At 31.5% G+C, this 19,585-nt stretch overlaps 2 long non-coding RNA genes across 3 annotated transcripts; both read right to left on the reverse strand.

The window, feature by feature from the left end:
* Positions 1 to 3,254: 3,254 nt before the first annotated feature.
* Positions 3,255 to 5,771, reverse strand: LOC149774837 (uncharacterized). Its single transcript, XR_016416706.1, has 2 exons — positions 5,738 to 5,771; positions 3,255 to 4,273 (listed from the first exon to the last, which is right to left on the reverse strand). It is a non-coding gene; the product is annotated as an uncharacterized LOC149774837 (long non-coding RNA).
* Positions 5,772 to 7,546: 1,775 nt separating this feature from the next.
* LOC149774838 (uncharacterized) lies at positions 7,547 to 13,453 on the reverse strand. Of its 2 annotated transcripts, none has more exons than XR_016416708.1 (3): positions 13,364 to 13,453; positions 12,636 to 12,666; positions 7,547 to 7,856 (listed from the first exon to the last, which is right to left on the reverse strand). It is a non-coding gene; the product is annotated as an uncharacterized LOC149774838 (long non-coding RNA). The 2 variants fall into 2 exon arrangements; XR_016416709.1 differs by having other exon boundaries at positions 7,547 to 7,853; positions 13,364 to 13,409.
* Between the last annotated feature and the right edge of the window lie 6,132 nt (positions 13,454 to 19,585).

Below are 19,585 nucleotides of genomic sequence, written 5' to 3' on the forward strand. Positions count from 1 at the left end.
CATACCGGTAGCATCATTCTATCATTCTGTGAACATCGAAAAATTGATATTATTTCCGTCCTGTCCTACCACAACAAAGACAATTACAATACACAGACAAACATAAGATCTAACAAAACCATCAAATTTACAAAGGTGCACTTAACCAGGTCCCAAGGAAGCATCGTTTTAAAAATGTGGATGTCGCTCGTTACTGGAATGAACGATGTAAAATGGTCACTCAAACTGCATGTTGACTGCATAGTATTGGTACTGCATTGTACATCACTGTGTATTAGTCACTAAAAAGGAGTGTTGGGCAGTGTGTTAAGTTTGGATACTAGATCTGTAGGTATTAGTCCTTCCAGGGGGATGTTGATTATATACTGTTGATTTTGTTAGCAGATTACTGGCAAATGGTTACTACAAATGACTAATATTGGGTAATAAATACATAGGTGTTAGAATATCACTGGGTGGTGGATACTAGATAACAGGGTACTAGACAATAGATGGGTGATGGTTACATTATCTAGTTTATATTATAAGCATGCACTTTGTCTATTATTGAGAGTCGATTTTTGGTCAGGAACACAGTTAACTTGATTTTGGACAAGGTCAAGTACAAAACACCATTATCCATGGCATATAATGAATTTTATAAAAAAGCTAACAAACCATGCAAATTAATCATACATAAAACAAACTCATTGACATGTTGGAGTATCAATACTTAGTGATTATTGTCATAACATTCAAAGAAATTCTGGATTATATCATTATCTCATTGGGATGCATCAATAATGTTGGTACATCAGCACATTCAAGATGAGTTCAAATTCTGGATTATATCAATATCTCATTGGGATGCATCAATAGTATTGGTACATCAGCACATTCAAGATTAGATCAAATTCTGGATTATATTAATATCTCATTGGGATGCATCAATAATATTGGTACATCAGCACATTCAAGATGAGTTCATTCAGAACATTCTACACTGTTGGACACGTGATAGAACTTTCGGGATTATTTGGGATCTAATTCACAATACAGTAAATGCTTTTGAATTTTAATTTTGCATTATAGGGAAATAAACTGTTCTTTAAATTTTAACAAATGAACTTGTTTTGCTTCTTTTTGTTACTTAGTTTAAGACTAGAATCTAACAATACTTTAATGCCGTTTGAACCTGTTAAGATGGAAGAGCCACAGGAAAGGACATGGCTGATCACTTATTTGCAAAGAATTATTAAAAAAAATACACTTTAAAAAGGTTATAGACAAATTCCAGACCACTTCAAGATAAAGGTCAAGATACTTGTTAATGTATGTTTAAATAAATGCCTGGGATCCAAAATGGCCAGAACGCAATAACAAAATTTGGCGAAGAAACTGTCTGGAACCGTTCAAGTAGGGTGCATATATCTGATGAAGAAATTCCCCAAAATATCAGTGATGACCCAACACCCTGCAGTTAGAAAGAATTTTTAAAAAAGGATAAAATGGGATATGTCAGGGTTTCTTTGTGTTTATTTTGGTCAGTACAACATCATTTACCTTTGAGAGATTCTTTCAAACTATTTGATGGCTTTCTCTATTTATTATGGCCAGTTACATCTAGCCTTCATCAAAATGTATTATGAATTATATATGGCTAACTGAATATGTATACATAGGGATGGGAATAAAATCTGTCTTCAATTATATAAACATATGTCACTAAAGAGGATCTTTGAGGAATAATGGCAAAGGAAATATATATATAAACACTAAAGAGCATGTTTAATGACCAAGGAGAAAGATATATATAATATATATATATATATATAAGCTATAGAACATTTAAATATCCTACTGAAACAAATAATGAATACGTCTCTTGTGTACAGTCTCAACCTCGCTCTCTCTCTCTCTACTGAGAGAAGAAAGATGTTTTTTTTGTGTGTGTTAAATTTTAATTTGTCTATGTATTTATGAGTAAATGACACATTATTTGTCTCCAGTATTTTCGTCCTCTTCCTATGACTGGCATGAGGCATATCTCACACTTGTGACTAACAGATGTCTTAATATTAAATTGTACAAATAAAAGTAATCTGTTTGCCATGGTTACAGTAAACAATTATTGGTAAGAAAAATTTACTCTGCAGCCAGTTGTTAAGTTATTTAGTGTTGAACATCTTGTGATAGGGTTGAAGCTATTTATGTAAAAAAAAACTTGCTTATGCTGTTGTGAAGGGTCAAATTTTGAATTGCAGTGAACTTTAAAGTTGAATGCACTGAGCATTACAATTTTATCACATTTAAGCCAGAAAAGTCTTTGTGAGGCATCACTTCAACCTTTCTTCTTTCATCTCCCCCATGCCAGTGTATATTTCAAAGTGACAGCATTCCGACGCAGTGAAATTGACTGGGGTATCTTAAAATGGTGAATAGAAAGTAAACATTTGAGCTAACGACCCTAACCGCTTAGTAGGAACCTATGTTAAAAGAAAATTGTCATGCACTGTGGTTCACATATTCCGATCTGTCTAAACCTGATGAAAGGAATTATTTCTTTGGGACAAATTAGGGACCACTGCCTACGATTGGGCAGAACAAATTAGGGCGTACACTTTAGAGCAATCAGACTTTAATGTGACGACCTTAGTCAAAATTCTTTAGTCTGAAAATTTCCTAGAAGAGGAAAATTAGTCTCGACTCAGTGGGAAGCAAAAAGAGATTAGTGCTTTCCTCCTGAAACAGGAAAGGGACCAGGTGGTCTTCTTGTAAAAAGAAAGACATGTTTAGTGCTAGGGCACACAAGTTCTGGAAGAGAACAGCAATAAGGAACAGCTTTCTTAGAGAAAGAGGAGACAGTCTGGAGACTGGAGTCTGGAGAAGAAAAGAAGGATGAGGTCAGAATAAAAGGATCAGAAAGTCCATGAAGCGGCAAAGCATAGAGCTTAGGAAGGATGAACTAGGAGACATTGATATAAGTCCAGACAGGAAGGTGATGCAAATCGGTCGTGGACATTGTGCTCTTTTCACCTCTTGTTATGATGATGAAATAAATCCAAATTAGATACCTGTTAAACTCTATTGTGATAATGTAACCTGAATTAAAATTTCAAAATTCTGTTTGACAGTTTAAGACATGTATATGTAAAACAACATTTAAATGTTACAGAAAAATAAGTACAAAGAGATGAAACATAAACTTTGCATTTCAAACAAATTCTTGTTGAGACTGTAGATAAAAGTTCAAAAAACAATGCAATCCTATCAGCATCTTTTATATTATGTTTATTAGAATCCATCATCACTTGAATAACCTGAATTAAAAGTTAAAACAAAATTCTTGTGGAGGCTATGTAGATAAAAGTTATATAAAAAAATGAACAAATCTAATCTTATCAGCATCTTTTATTTTATGTTTATTAAAATAACTTATCACTTGTTTATTCTTGTATTTAACTTCAAATCTCTTTTAGGTGGGTTAACATTAGCAGAAAAAATATAGTCCTGAATGAACGAGTTTATATTTTAAGTGATTTTGCATCAATGATTTTGTTATTATGACAATGACCTGATTGTGTCAATGATGGGATTATTATGACAATGACCTGATTGTGTCAATGATGGGTTTATTATGACAATGACCTGATTGTGTCAATGATGGGTTTATTATGACAATGACCTGATTGTGTCAATGATGGGTTTATTATGACAATCACCTGATTGTGTCAATGATGGGTTTATTATGACAATGACCTGATTGTGTCAATGATGGGTTTATTATGACAATGACCTGATTGTGTCAATGATGGGTTTATCATGACAATGACCTGGTTGTGTCAATGATGGGTTTATTATGGCACTATAATGGTCCGGACTGTATATACAAGTCTACTATGCTAAGTAATTTGAATGTTAATATATGCACAGATTACAATTATCTTCCATCAGTGATAATTCATTTGATAAAATGTTTAGTAATGTATGAGAAATTTGGAACCAATATAAAATGAGACAAATATTGCAATAGATCTGTCAATTAACATCTACTGTCATCATCATCTGTACACCTGCCAGACCCACTACATTAACATCCACTGTGTGCTATTGTCATCATCATCTGTATACCTGCCACACCCACTACATTTGTTTTATAGAATTTGATGTTCCAACAACACTGATTAGGCCATCAACTTCAAATGTCTTCTACAAATCTGTCCAGAATTTTATTGGACTATGCAGTTGTGTCAGGCCTTTTCTATCCATGTATTTTCATATTTTTGTTCTGCATCTGTAAACATGAGAAAATACATATAACCCTGGATGTATATTACAAAGCAACTATACAAGTCAAATTATGTACCTACTGAAACAAATTGTTTATGATAAGAATATAAGTGTTGACAGGAACACAACGAATAAAAGAGGATGAAATGAAACAAGTCTTGATACTAATTGTTATTAATAAATATCAAATTGTGATGGACCTCATAAAAATGTTATCAGTAGACATGCAAAAACATACCAGCATCTGTTTTCTGTAAAGGAAATATGGGGCTAATACCAAACTTGCCTCTATGTAAATTAAAGTAACAATATCTAACACTGGACTAAAATTCTCTGTCTCTTTATTTAACAAGCAAAATATTAACTTTCAGTCTGAATATTCATGATTACTACATGATTTAGAAAGATAGTTTGCAATGAATGCAGAATACTTACTGTACATATATCATTTCATCTGTGCTGATATGCAACATGTGCAAGCTTATTTGTGCACTGACTAGATATGTGCAACTATAATATTTACATAACTGAGGAAACATTAATGATAGTCAACATTATGTTGGAAGTATACACAGATCATAGTAATATGGACACCATCAGTAGATATACATTTAGTATAACACTGTTTATTGATATTTCCGATTAAAATAACCATGTACACTATAAATCTATTTCACACGCACAATTACTGAAATAAATTGGCATGAAATTTAACATTGCTGTAGAAGTTGGTAGATCAACCTAAAATGAAATGCATTTCTATTTAATATCTGTCTTAATGGGAAAAAGAAAACTATATTACATTGACAATCGGGCAGATTGACAAAATAGTGATAACTATTCCTACTGTAATTTATAAGAGAAAGTATGACAACTGTGATTCAAATATTACTGTGTATTTTAGGTCTACAGCAGGGAAACTTATAAGACTCCACAAGCATATTAATGGGATCTAGTTTTGATTTCTGGGGCAATACAGTTGAATAAAATTGAAATAAATTGCTGCTGAAGATACTGTTTGATGTTTTAGGGATGTTCAGTGAGCTATACATCTGGATGTCGTTGTTTACATAGGCGTGCAATTTCTCATATGAATCATTGTCTGGCGACCTTAAGAAATTGAAATAGTAAAAGATATGTCATATCCAACATTGCTGAAAGTACAATGTTAAAAGTAAGTGATAAAATGTTTATTGTTACAAAAGATTAAGTGTCTTTGACATCATTTTTGTTACTCATATGTTCAACAACTGATTGCTTATTTCTGGTTAATGATCACTCCCGTGACATTTTTATATATCAAATTGCAAAGACAACATTAATCAAAATAAACTAAATTGCTTTATTGATTTTATAAAATAATAATTTATATTATTTGTCATTGATACACTTCTTACATGAAGATTATATACATATAAATATCAATGAAACAGGCTTTTAAGTGATTGCCAAAATATAACTAATATACCTTATATTGGTGTTTCTGTTTTCTTCCAATGTGATTCCTGGGGAGAAATGGGAAGTTCAAGATACAGCATCTTAAAATAGTAAAGTGAAAACAGTCCGAATATTCAGCATATTGATTTAAACAAAGTGACAAAATAAATAATGGAAATAAGATGTAAAAGACCTCATCAAATAGTATTAACTTTTGTTTACACTGAATATCTTGTCATGCCCATTTCAAATAAATAATAACAATATTCAGCAGATAATGCTTAATATATATACACACTTTAGCTTTGTCCTATGGACACAAATCACCCTGCCTACCAATATATGTAATAAGATAACTGTGTGGGATTTCAGATTTAACAATATTCAACAGATAATGCTTAATATATATGTACACTTTAGCTTTGTCCTATGGACACAAATCACCCTGCCTACCGATATATGTAATAAGATAACTGGGTGGATGTCGGATTTAACAATATTCAACAGATAATGCTTACTATATATGCACACTTTAGCTTTGTACTATGGACATAAATCACCCTGCCTATATATCTCCTTAAGAACACACAACCTGCAAGAGTTCTAATAATTACATTTTTCTTAATGGTAGTTGGAAAGATGAAAAGTAATGTGGACCTAAGAACAGAAATTAAATGATGATGGCATTAATGTACATTTTAAAAGCACACATGTATTGTAGTTTTACTATAATTTTAAAAGCTGCTTTATTGAAACAAAATCTTTCATGTTTTAGTAGTTTGCAAATTCTAGTACATCTGTATTATATCTGAAAACAATGAGTAAATAATGGAAAATGAAACAGTCAAATGAAATTAATTCTATCCTCCTTGTTGAGAATCTTACAATTATCCTGGTTCTGAACAGATGACAAAGACATACCATATATCTCCATGATACATGTCAATATCATCAAATTACTACAAGGATACGCACTATAATTAAACTATGATATAGGATCTTTAGTGATCACCAAAAATATTTTTGTAATATTTTCCATTTTTCTAGAACTACTATATATAACATTTTACACTTATCTACTCCTTAATTAATTTATATCCATGTCTGACAGCCCTAGAAACCAGCACATGATCCCACAATTACTGGTACATGAGTTTTCAGAAAGGTTTACGTCACATATTTATTTCCAAGTACCCAGCAATATTTTTATTTACTTTACATTATGTTACATAATCCCTGGAACTCTCAATACTATTCATTTTCTGTTTCTGACATTAATTTGATGTTGATCTTTTTCCAAAACCTGTTTACATGATGAATGTATCCCTCACTGAAATACTTGAACTGTTATTTGCTTTTCAAAAAGATAAATCACTATCTCTCAAAAACTCAAGAGAAAAATATGGAGGAAGACTGATGAATTGTGCTCCACATTCTAGCAATGAAGGCATCATAGTTTACATTATCTCAGTTTGGAGAAGCAAGGGTTATCTCCCATAAAAGTGCAGATTTACATATACTATGCAGTGAAGTCAATGTACCCAAGTGAGTACATGCTGTTATTAGTACTGGCCCTAGTGAATACACCAATTTAACCAGTGTGAGTACATGCTGTTATTAGCACTGGTCCGTAACTGAATACACCAATTTATCCAGAGTGAGTACATGCTGTTATTAGTACTGGCCCTAGTGAATACACCAATTTATCCAGTGTGAGTACATGCTTACTGTTAATACTGGATCTACTGAATACATCAATTTATCCAGAGTGAGTACATGCTCAAAGCTATTAGTGCTGGATCTAGTGAATATACCAATTCTTCCAGTGTGAGTTCACACTTACTGTTATTAGTATCGGTACTACTAATATACCAATTTACCAGAGTATGTGCTTATTGCTATTAAAATGTGTAAGCCTTCTCATAGCTGATTTTTTTCTCAGTATAAATGCCTCCTTGTAATAAGGGGATACAGAATGGTGAAAACACTTGTCACATTTTGTCTATATGCATAATAATAATAACACAGAAGTTAATTTACCATTAAGCTGTAGGTACTGGTTGGCTTCAGTTTCTTTGAAATGAAGTCCCTCATACTCTTTTCCGCTGGCTTCATCTTTTTTGACAGAACTGCTTTTCATCTGACTTCTTCTTGTGATTGATATAACATTTGTCTTAATAAATATCATTGAAAGTGAATAAGAATGCCCATGTCAGGCTTTGACTAAAATTGTCTCCTTAAAATAAACATTTCATTATACTGACCTGGTTTCAGATCATGTACTTTTAATGCATTCTCTTTATGACTATGACTCAATGTAAACTATAATTACATACCCGTTTATAAATTGTAATGTTAACTCTTTTTTAGTGTTGTGTCATTTCTTCATGTTAAAACATGTATGTGATCTGTGCTCTGTGTGACCCAAATTCCAAGTAAAGGCATACATAATGCTGTGTATCTACTTTAGAGATATAGTTAAATCTTCTATTACTTTTTACATTTACCTCAGATGTGATATTTTAATCAGTTTGACTAGTTCTGATTCACTGTAAAATGTGAATATCTGTTGTGTATATATTTTAGAATTCTAGTTCTGATTCACTGTGACACATGAATATCCGTTCTGTATATATTTTAGAATTCTCTGAGGAAGAATGTTTTCAGCTCACTGCTCAGGAAACATTTGGTATTATCCCGCTGTGCTTTTAACATGAAATACCCCATTATAAAATGAAAAATTTGGTTGAATGAAGATTTTTCTCATCTAATAAAAGGGAATGTGGTCACAACAAACTTTCCAAACACAGTGTTCCCCTTTACCCTCATTTGTGCTTCAGAGACATCCAAATTTTTAATCTGAGCCCTAGATTTGATACTAAAGTTTGCTTTTACTCCATTTGACCCACAGTTTTGACACCAAGGAGATCTTTTACTCTCAGTCTTGCACCCTTAGCAGATACACTGCAGTATTTCTGCTTTTGTCATGTCCGATACCCTTTCATCTGTTTAAAAGGTGAGACTGCAATATTTCATTCAACTGTCACACCATATATTATATGATAAAAACATTACATCATATTCTAACATATATCCAATACATTGCATCATATTCTAACACATATCCAATACATTACATCATATTCTAACACATATCCAATACATTACATCATATTCTAACACATATCCAATACATTACATCATATTCTAACACATATCCAATACATTACATCATATTCTAACACATATCCAATACATTGCATCATATTCTAACACATATCCAATACATTGCATCATATTCTAACACATATCCAATACATTACATCATATTCTAACACATATCCAATACATTACATCATATTCTAACACATATCCAATACATTACATCATATTTTAACACATATCCAATACATTACATCATATTCTAACACATATCCAATACATTACATCATATTCTAACATATATCCAATACATTACATCATATTTTAACATATATCCAATACATTACATCATATTCTAACACATATCCAATACATTACATCATATTTTAACATATATCCAATATATTACATCATATTTTAACATATGTCCAATACATTACATCATATTCTAACACATATCCAATACATTGCATCATATTCTAACACATATCCAATACATTACATCATATTCTAACACATATCCAATACATTACATCATATTCTAACACATATCCAATACATTACATCATATTCTAACACATATCCAATACATTACATCATATTTTAACACATATCCAATACATTACATCATATTCTAACACATATCCAATACATTGCATCATATTCTAACACATATCCAAAACATTACATCATATTCTAACACATATCCAATACATTACATCATATTTTAACATATGTCCAATACATTACATCATATTCTAACACATATCCAAAACATTACATCATATTTTAACATATGTCCAATACATTACATCATATTTTAACACATATCCAATACATTACATCATATTTTAACACATATCCAATACATTACATCATATTTTAACATATGTCCAATACATTACATCATATTCTAACACATATCCAATACATTACATCATATTCTAACACATATCCAAAACATTACATCATATTTTAACATATGTCCAATACATTGCATCATATTTTAACACATATCCAATACATTACATCATATTTTAACACATATCCAATACATTACATCATATTCTAACACATATCCAATACATTACATCATATTCTAACACATATCCAATACATTACATCATATTTTAACACATATCCAATACATTACATCATATTCTAACACATATCCAATACATTACATCATATTTTAACACATATCCAATACATTACATCATATTTTAACATATATCCAATACATTACATCATATTTTAACATATGTCCAATACATTACATCATATTCTAACACATATCCAATACATTACATCATATTCTAACACATATCCAAAACATTACATCATATTTTAACATATGTCCAATACATTACATCATATTCTAACACATATCCAATACATTACATCATATTTTAACATATGTCCAATACATTACATCATATTCTAACACATATCCAATACATTACATCATATTCTAACACATATCCAATACATTACATCATATTTTAACATATGTCCAATACATTACATCATATTCTAACACATATCCAATACATTACATCATATTCTAACACATATCCAATACATTACATCATATTCTAACACATATCCAATACATTACATCATATTCTAACATATATCCAATACATTACATCATATTTTAACACATATCCAATACATTACATCATATTCTAACACATATCCAATACATTACATCATATTCTAACATATATCCACTACATTACATCATATTCTAACATATATCCACTACATTACATCATATTCTAACATATATCCAATACATTACATCATATTCTAACACATATCCAATACATTACATCATATTCTAACACATATCCAATACATTACATCATATTCTAACATATATCCAATACATTACATCATATTTTAACACATATCCAATACATTACATCATATTCTAACACATATCCAATACATTACATCATATTCTAACACATATCCAATACATTACATCATATTCTAACATATATCCAATACATTACATCATATTCTAACACATATCCAATACATTACATCATATTCTAACATATATCCACTACATTACATCATATTCTAACATATATCCAATACATTACATCATATTCTAACACATATCCAATACATTACATCATATTCTAACACATATCCAATACATTACATCATATTCTAACACATATCCAATACATTACATCATATTCTAACACATATCCAATACATTACATCATATTCTAACATATATCCACTACATTACATCATATTCTAACATATATCCAATACATTACATCATATTCTAACACATATCCAATACATTACATCATATTCTAACACATATCCAATACATTACATCATATTCTAACATATATCCACTACATTACATCATATTCTAACATATATCCAATACATTACATCATATTCTAACATATATCCAATACATTACATCATATTCTAACATATATCCAATACATTACATCATATTCTAACACATATCCAATACATTACATCATATTCTAACACATATCCAATACATTACATCATATTCTAACATATATCCACTACATTACATCATATTCTAACATATATCCAATACATTACATCATATTCTAACACATATCCAATACATTACATCATATTCTAACATATATCCACTACATTACATCATATTCTAACATATATCCAATACATTACATCATATTCTAACACATATCCAATACATTACATCATATTCTAACATATATCCACTACATTACATCATATTCTAACACATATCCAATACATTACATCATATTCTAACACTTATCCACTATAGTTTGTGCCCCTAACTACTCTACGCCACCATTCCACCTTTCTGCAGCCTACAATGTGGACAACCAGTTTAAGATGAAATTAACATGTAGAAAATTGGCACTTGTGCTGCATAAGAAAACCTGACCTTTGTTACTTAAGTTTTATGTTTTATGCTTGGATCAACCATTTTCAGCTGTTATTACATTGGTTATTATTAATAAAGATACAATTATCCAGGACATAATTTATAGCTACATCCCTATTTATAAATAAAACGACAGTACTCATGTTCCTGAATTCATGGTTCAATACCAATTGTGTTCACATTTTAGCAACATAGTTCAAAAACCAGTATGGTGCAAAATCGACAATGAACTAGTTTTGCACTTATCTGTGATGTGATGTGATGTGATTTTGATTTTTAACATAGCTTTAACAATTTTTCAGTCATATCGCTACGACGTCTGCAATGTGGCAGTTTATAGTAGTGTCTAGCACTGGGGCATCATGCCGCAGACATGTAGCATGATGTCCCACCCAGTCACATTATCCTGACACCGGGCCAACCAGTCCTAACACTAACCTCTTAATGCTGAGCGCCAAGCGAGGCAGTTGTTAGTACCATTTTTGTAAGTCTTTGGTATGACTTGGCTGGGCATTGAACCCACGACCTCCCGCATCCGAGGCGGATGCTCTAACTACTAGGCCACTGGAGCGGTTTTGCACTTATATATGAAAGACTTGCATATATATGAGACATTGAACTTTACATATTACAATGTCATAAACTTTTCTGGTTTAATGAGAGAAATTATAATTTAACAAAAATTACATTTCCAAGATATATTAACAACATTGCCTAAAATAATTTAAACTTTAACTGCATAATGATTAAAATTAAAAGGTGAAATAATAACTAACAATTTGTGGAATGTAATGTAAAGTGAGATTAACACCAGTCATACCTTTCTTCATGCTCCATCGATACATCACTATCTGCAATTGAAATGGGGAATACTTTCAGAAAAAATAAACAAAATTAGTTGACATATACTTTTTAACGATCAATACAGTTACAATGAGACGTTATGTTATTAGTGACTATTGCTACATTTAGTAATCGAACATCATAATCCTTAAAATGTAAGTATTCAGATTGTGTCATGTACATTGAGTGCATATTAGCATTTTGTACATTATTTTATGGCTTAAAACTTTCCAAATGAAATCTAACATTAATTATAATACAGATGTTATTTTCGTGGAGTCACAATGCAGTTCTTCTAACATTAGGAAAATTGTTTATAATAATGGGCATTAAAGGATGTTAGTATTATAGTCTAAACAGTTATACTAATATATGTAAGTTACAATTGAAAGACAGAAGACTTAAAGAAGACAGATTGAATGAAAAAAACTGACATATTTATTTATGGTATAAAGTATGAGAAAATGCCATATATCCTAAACTGACATACATTTGACAGTGACAAGACCATATTACAAACAGATAATATAATGATAATGAGGACATTTGGAATGTACATCTGAGTTCAAAGCTTAATACTAGTTAAACAAATTTCAAATAACAAGGATGAAAAAAGCCAATGAGATAACTTCCCTCTTGTTTTTGTAATTTCTTTACATGTGCATTTAAAATGGTTATATATTTAGGTGCTGATGACATTCTTACCATGTTCATTTTGCTTTTTGTACTGATATCTTCTCCAAAGAACAATTATGCCTATTCCCATAAAGAAAATGACCACAAGTCCAGCGCTTATGCCCCCAGCTATCCCATAAACTGGTAATCTCGGATTTTCAGATATACTAGGCACTGCAATATGAACAACAGTAATTATTTATATTTATTCACATTTAGACTTTGTCCAGTATTTCACTGACATGTTTTTTTTAATGTAATTAAAGGTATGAAAAAATTCATATTTTTATTAGTATAGGACAAGAACAGAATATTTATGAAATTCAGGTTAAAATATCAGCTTAAAATTGTTAATAAATAATGTGGATCCTTTAGTAAGATTAAAATGATCACAGCACTGTTAAGTTGATTTTCAGTAGATCGTATCTACTTTGTGTCACTTTATTCCATCCTATGAATTAAGTAATTGTTGATTCTTCAAAAGGTCACTGATATTTGTATCATTCACCTTGACCAAACACTAATTTCATTATAAATTTACCACTAACATTGGATCATGAAACCGGATAGACTCTTGGAATGGCCAGTTTGTATAATAATGTTTTGGAACAAGTTTGCACAGTTCAGAATGATAGCCTGATTAAAAAGCTGCTGATTGGCTTGTTGATCAAAAGCTGACCTACATAAGTGACCTATGATGAAACTGGAATGAAAATAGCTTAATAAATTCACCATTACCTTTTCGGCGGGTGGGGTGAATTTGGAATGGTTTTCAAGTTGGTATGTTTTTTTTTTTTTAACCTAAGGATCATTTATTGTTTTCACTAATCAACATTAGGCACATCAAGGGAAAACATAATCTTATTGCAGATACACCTTCCTGTATATAGAAGTACTATATTGCTTTATTGTTTATCATTCATAAGACATCTTCATTTGTAATTTTAATGATATGTATATATTATTAATATGCAATAATGCAATATAAAGCTTTAATGTCAAAAGCTTTGGCTTTGGCTTTCCTTATCAGGGGAAGAGTTGTTTTAGATCTATGTTGTGTTTAACATTTGCTGATAATTGCAGGTTGTAAAGATCATTTGTATACAACCTATTACACAGGAAACTTTTGTTGATGATTATAGATTTTACTTCAAACATAATGATCATTTGTAAACAACAGAGTTACTTGGAAATGAGTTCAAGGCCTTGATTTCTACCTTGAAACAGCTCTTTTCTACCTTATGTTTGTCACGATGTTTGCCTGACACGACATGACTTTGCTTACCAGTTTGATATTATCTGGAATCAAACATTTTTTATCAATTTGATGGGAAAGTGACCAACATCCTGGACATTTTGTTGTGCCATAGATTAGGTGCCAGTCCATGTACAGTGTATAAGGGACAGAGTGGTCAGTTATTTATTCCTATCTTAATATTAGCATGCAAATCACTTTTAGTTGTGTTTAATGTGTGAGTAATTATTTATCTCAATTGTTCAAAGGAATTGAAAAGTCCTCATTAACGTTTGGACTATAACACTACATTAGGATCATTGACGACTCATTCAAAGACATTCTGGATTATATCATTGTGATAAAGCAAGACTATTGGTACATTAACACATTCAAGTTTCTTATAATTTTTTTCAGAAGATTCTATAATTTTGAACTTGTGAAAGAACATTGGGAAGCTTTGAATTTAATTCACAATACTGTAAGTTCCTTTTAAATTTTTACTTTGCCTTCAAGGGAAATAAATTGCTTGTAGAATGTTACAAAATTTGGTGGTTTTGCATCTTTCTGTTACTTAATTTAAGACCATGGAGTCAGACAGATTGAAAAACTGGCCATCATTCGAGTTATAAAAAAAATCAGTTAACTAATATTCTACATTTAGTATCAGCCACCATATTAGCCCTTAGCATTATTTACATAAATTTTACAAGCATTTAAGCCATGATGTTGTCTGTGAAATGTATCTATTATTGCTCGGCACTTTAAAACAAAATTAAGTCATTTCAAGGCTTTATAATGTTTAGCAGCAACAGCCATCTTTAGTTGCAGGTTGGCAATAATTATTCAGATCTGAAAGACCTTTAGCTGTTTATGGAGGGATGCTTTCTGTCAAGTTTGGCCAATTCTACGGTCAGCGTTTCTTTTGAAACATCTACTTAATGGCTTATAGGTGTTATGTGACCTTATGGGACTGGCACATTTTCTATAAACTTCAAAGCCATTCTTGCCAGAATGTGTGAGATCAAACCTAATGGAATGTGTCAAGTGAGCTATAACTTTACTGAAATAAAACATGTGAAGGATCATACTAGCTTTCGTGGCATAATACTAAGTTGATAACTAAAATCTGAAATGGAGTAATGAAGTAAACCTATCAGGAACATCAAAAGATGATCCACTTTTCATTATGTAACCAACTCATCAAAAACAATTCGTAGATTTAGCCAATGAAAATAAGGTTCAAATTAAGCATTATAAATCTGCGTACTAAATTAATAATCCATAGGACTCAGATCAATTGAAGATTTCTCATTCTGGATTTAATGAAATACATGATTTTACAAGGATGTGCTACTTTGGGATTTACAGTAACTTTTCCAAAATCATACCAAAAATCCATGAAAATTGCATACTACATTTTCCAGCCAAACTTTTATTTCTTTCTTCAGTTTCTTCAATTCTTAGAAAATCATTCCTTTTATCAAATGGAGAGGAATATCTCCCCATAGCCAATTTCCCCATTGGATATGCTAGTTTTCTTACAATGAAATATTTGGAGCAGACACTCTAACATGAAGAGATCATTGGATTGTTTAAATGGAATTGCATCCAGGTGGACTTCAATAGCAAAGCCTAATATTTTAATATACGTACACAACAAATTTACAACTGCACCAAGCCCTTTCAAACATAAGGTCGACTCCCCACTGCAGGCACTCACCCGCCCCCCCCCCCCCCCGCCTTGGGATAGCTAGTTTGCCCATGGGTTAAATTGCAGAAAATCACTTTCTTTGAAAGGCAAGAGACAAAACTTTACAAATAAAGCAGGGAAATAAAACCTGTCTTGGTTGTTTCATTGATTGTTGAAGATACCTGTGACCGATTAAAAATATTCTCTGAGTAAATCCTAAATTCATATTTAGTTCCATCCTTGAGATCAGCGATGGTTGTATTTAGGATGACATACAGCATAAGTCCTCATGGTTCTTTTTTGTTCAGCCAATTGGTCTTTCCAACTTCCTTGTACTCAATGACAAATGTTTGTGAGGTTCCACCATGAAATCCTGCTTGCCAGGTCAACTGTAGACTATGAGTGGTGACACTGTCAGGAACAACACTAAGGTTGACCGGTGTCTCTGGAGGACCTTGTAATAAAGAAAACTTAGTCATCCCCACACATTTTAAAGTGCCAGTGATATTGAAATTGACATCGAGAGGTCTAATATGTGTCTGTCATTACACTAAATCCTCCTAAATTAAAAAAGTGAAAAAACCTGGTGCAATAATTTCCATATATTGTAAACTTGCAAGAACCATTTTGCTTCTAACCCTAACAAATCCCTTGTCCCACAATCCCCTGGGCCATAGGTATAGGTCAAAAAGGTACAAAATGTAATACCTGCCACAATATGTTTTAAAAAAATGTTATGTAAGCTGACAAGTTACCGAACACAATTTTTCAGATTTTTCCGTACTCCAAGAACATAACTTGCAACAATTTACATCGACACTGATTACAAAACATGACCTAACTGAGCAGGATAGATGATTCCAGATTTGTTATGCATTAATGTTATAAGAGACAGCTTGTGTGAATACAAGAAATATAACCTTTAGCTTTATGGCATAAGAGGTGACAAGAAAGGGAAAATATGCATCATGCTGTTTGTAAACAAGAATACTGTTGGGTATCCATTCAAAATTAAAATGAAAGGTACACCAATGCAATAAATTTGTGGTCTCAGAAGCCCTGTTCTTTAGAACTAAACATGATTGAATGATTATATGTGTAGGTATTAAGAAATGTGACATAAAAAAATACTTACCAAAGACGATCAAGGATAATAAACGAATGACATTTGTAATGTAATTCAATGTGATTACAAAGAGAAAATAACAAAGATGGTCCATAATAGACATACTAATCTAAATGGATAAAACAAGATTTCAGTATGGAATTTACATAGACTCTAAAGATCTGAGATTAAATATATCTGAAATTAACAGTCCATGTTTTTGCTGTTGTGTTTTGTCTTCTTTCCAAAGTAATAGTGAATTGTGTGTCATAATGTCTTTTCCTAGGATTATACTTATAATTTTCATAACTAAATTCAAACTGAACATAAGAATGTTACCTTAAACAGAGTTTAATGGTCTGAGCACGGTTTTATTCCTGATACAATGATATACACATTCTTTTTGTAGCATTAAATGGCAATTATATGCAGAGGTCATAGTAGAGTATAATTACCCCTGGACTTCAATTCTAGGGTTATGAATACTGGTTCTGCAAAACTGTTGTTAATTTCCACTTTGTATGAAGTGAACTGTTCCTCATGAACATCAAACACTTCAAGACTTGCGTTGTAACCAAGAAGTCGTACTCTCTTTTGGTAATACTGAATTTCCAATGTCACAGCTGATAAATATATCCCAAAGCCACTGGAATTCTGCAGCAACTCCACTGTTCCATTTTTCACAAGATACCATGTAACAACAGGTTGAATTACTCCAGAGTAGAATTCAATGTGAATGTAACCAGTTTTTGCTTTCTCAGCATCAAAATATTTCGCATTAGATGTAATTATTGGTTGATCTGAAAATATTTTTCTTTGTAATTTTAATTTACCAATGAAGCATTAAAGTATAATGACAGATTCATTCTGCTCCTTTAATATATCATCAGTAATTTATTCCATATTACTCAATGTATCCCTAACAATAAGTCTAATTACAATTGCATGCAATGGTTTATACAAGTGTCATTGAATGTGCAATTTACCATGCTTTTTGGGGGCCCCGAGTGGCCAAGTGGTCTAAAGCGCTCTCCGTCAAGGATCACTGCCATCTCACCTGTGTCTGCGTAGTTTCGAGTCTCAGGCTCAGCCAATGTGGATATGAAAGAAAGCTTGCCGGTAACTTCTCATGGGTCAGTGGTTCTTTCCGGGGGTTTTCCCGGGTTCTTCCTCCACCATTAATACTGGCCGCCACGTAGAGTCTATCGTGTGCTGAAAAATGGTGTTAAACCCTATCACAAGCCCAACCACAACCATGCTCTTTTAATTTACCATTTTTTAAAGTCATAATATAAAGACCCTCTACCCCAAACTCAGTTTTAAATCATTCTAATAATATTTCCAACAACAGCCCAGCTGAGTTGTTACCACTTGTTCCAGGGACTGAGATGTCATTAACATTCATGAGTCCCCTTGTTAATCATTCTAATTGTCATATTAGACAAGGAACTGAACATTGAGAACATAAAAAAGACCTAAATTCTATCAAAGATTATATATTAACACTAACAAATACTTCCAAAGTAATCGTTAGCCATTATAATGATCAGAGTACAAATGTATAGACTCAAATGACCTTGACATATGCCAGGCCAGCAGGTTAAAATAATACATACATGCAGTCTCTTGAATTATCTGCGAGCCTTCGTTGAAACATTTGATACTGAGCAGACACAATGATCACAAAAAAAAAATTCTCTTTACTGTGGTCAAGAACTCAGACACATGCTGTTTATCTGATTCAATTTTAGAAGATGTTCCTCTAAACTGTTCTGATTTGAAAAGCTTCAGCCATTTTTGATGGCAGCTTGTTATTATTCATACAAACTGAAAGGCCCTGAGTTGATTTATCTCACGATTCATCAAAATCAGTTGAATGACTTTTGCGAATTCATTCAAAGGAATTTCTACTTTTAGGAATGGTAGCAATACTTAATGACACATTTTCTTCGCTTACATAAATATGCAATCATTTTATGCCAAAATGTTTTTTGTCAAATTTGGTAAAATTCTGATCAGTGGTTTCATAGAAATCATTTATAAACCTTATGTTTTAGTATTGGTGGACAATGTTGACAGCTAATTGGCACCACTTGTAAAAAAATTATTTTAAGAAGTAATATAGAATTTAAAATTATGCAGATAAACAAACATTAGTTTCCCCAAACTTTGAAAAGTTGTTAAAGGTTTTAATTGTAAATGTTTTACACAAACAAATAG

This window comes from Sinohyriopsis cumingii, unplaced genomic scaffold (genome assembly GCF_028554795.1).
Source record: "Sinohyriopsis cumingii isolate HCF-2022 unplaced genomic scaffold, ASM2855479v2 utg000127l, whole genome shotgun sequence".
Lineage (NCBI taxonomy): Eukaryota > Metazoa > Mollusca > Bivalvia > Unionida > Unionidae > Sinohyriopsis > Sinohyriopsis cumingii.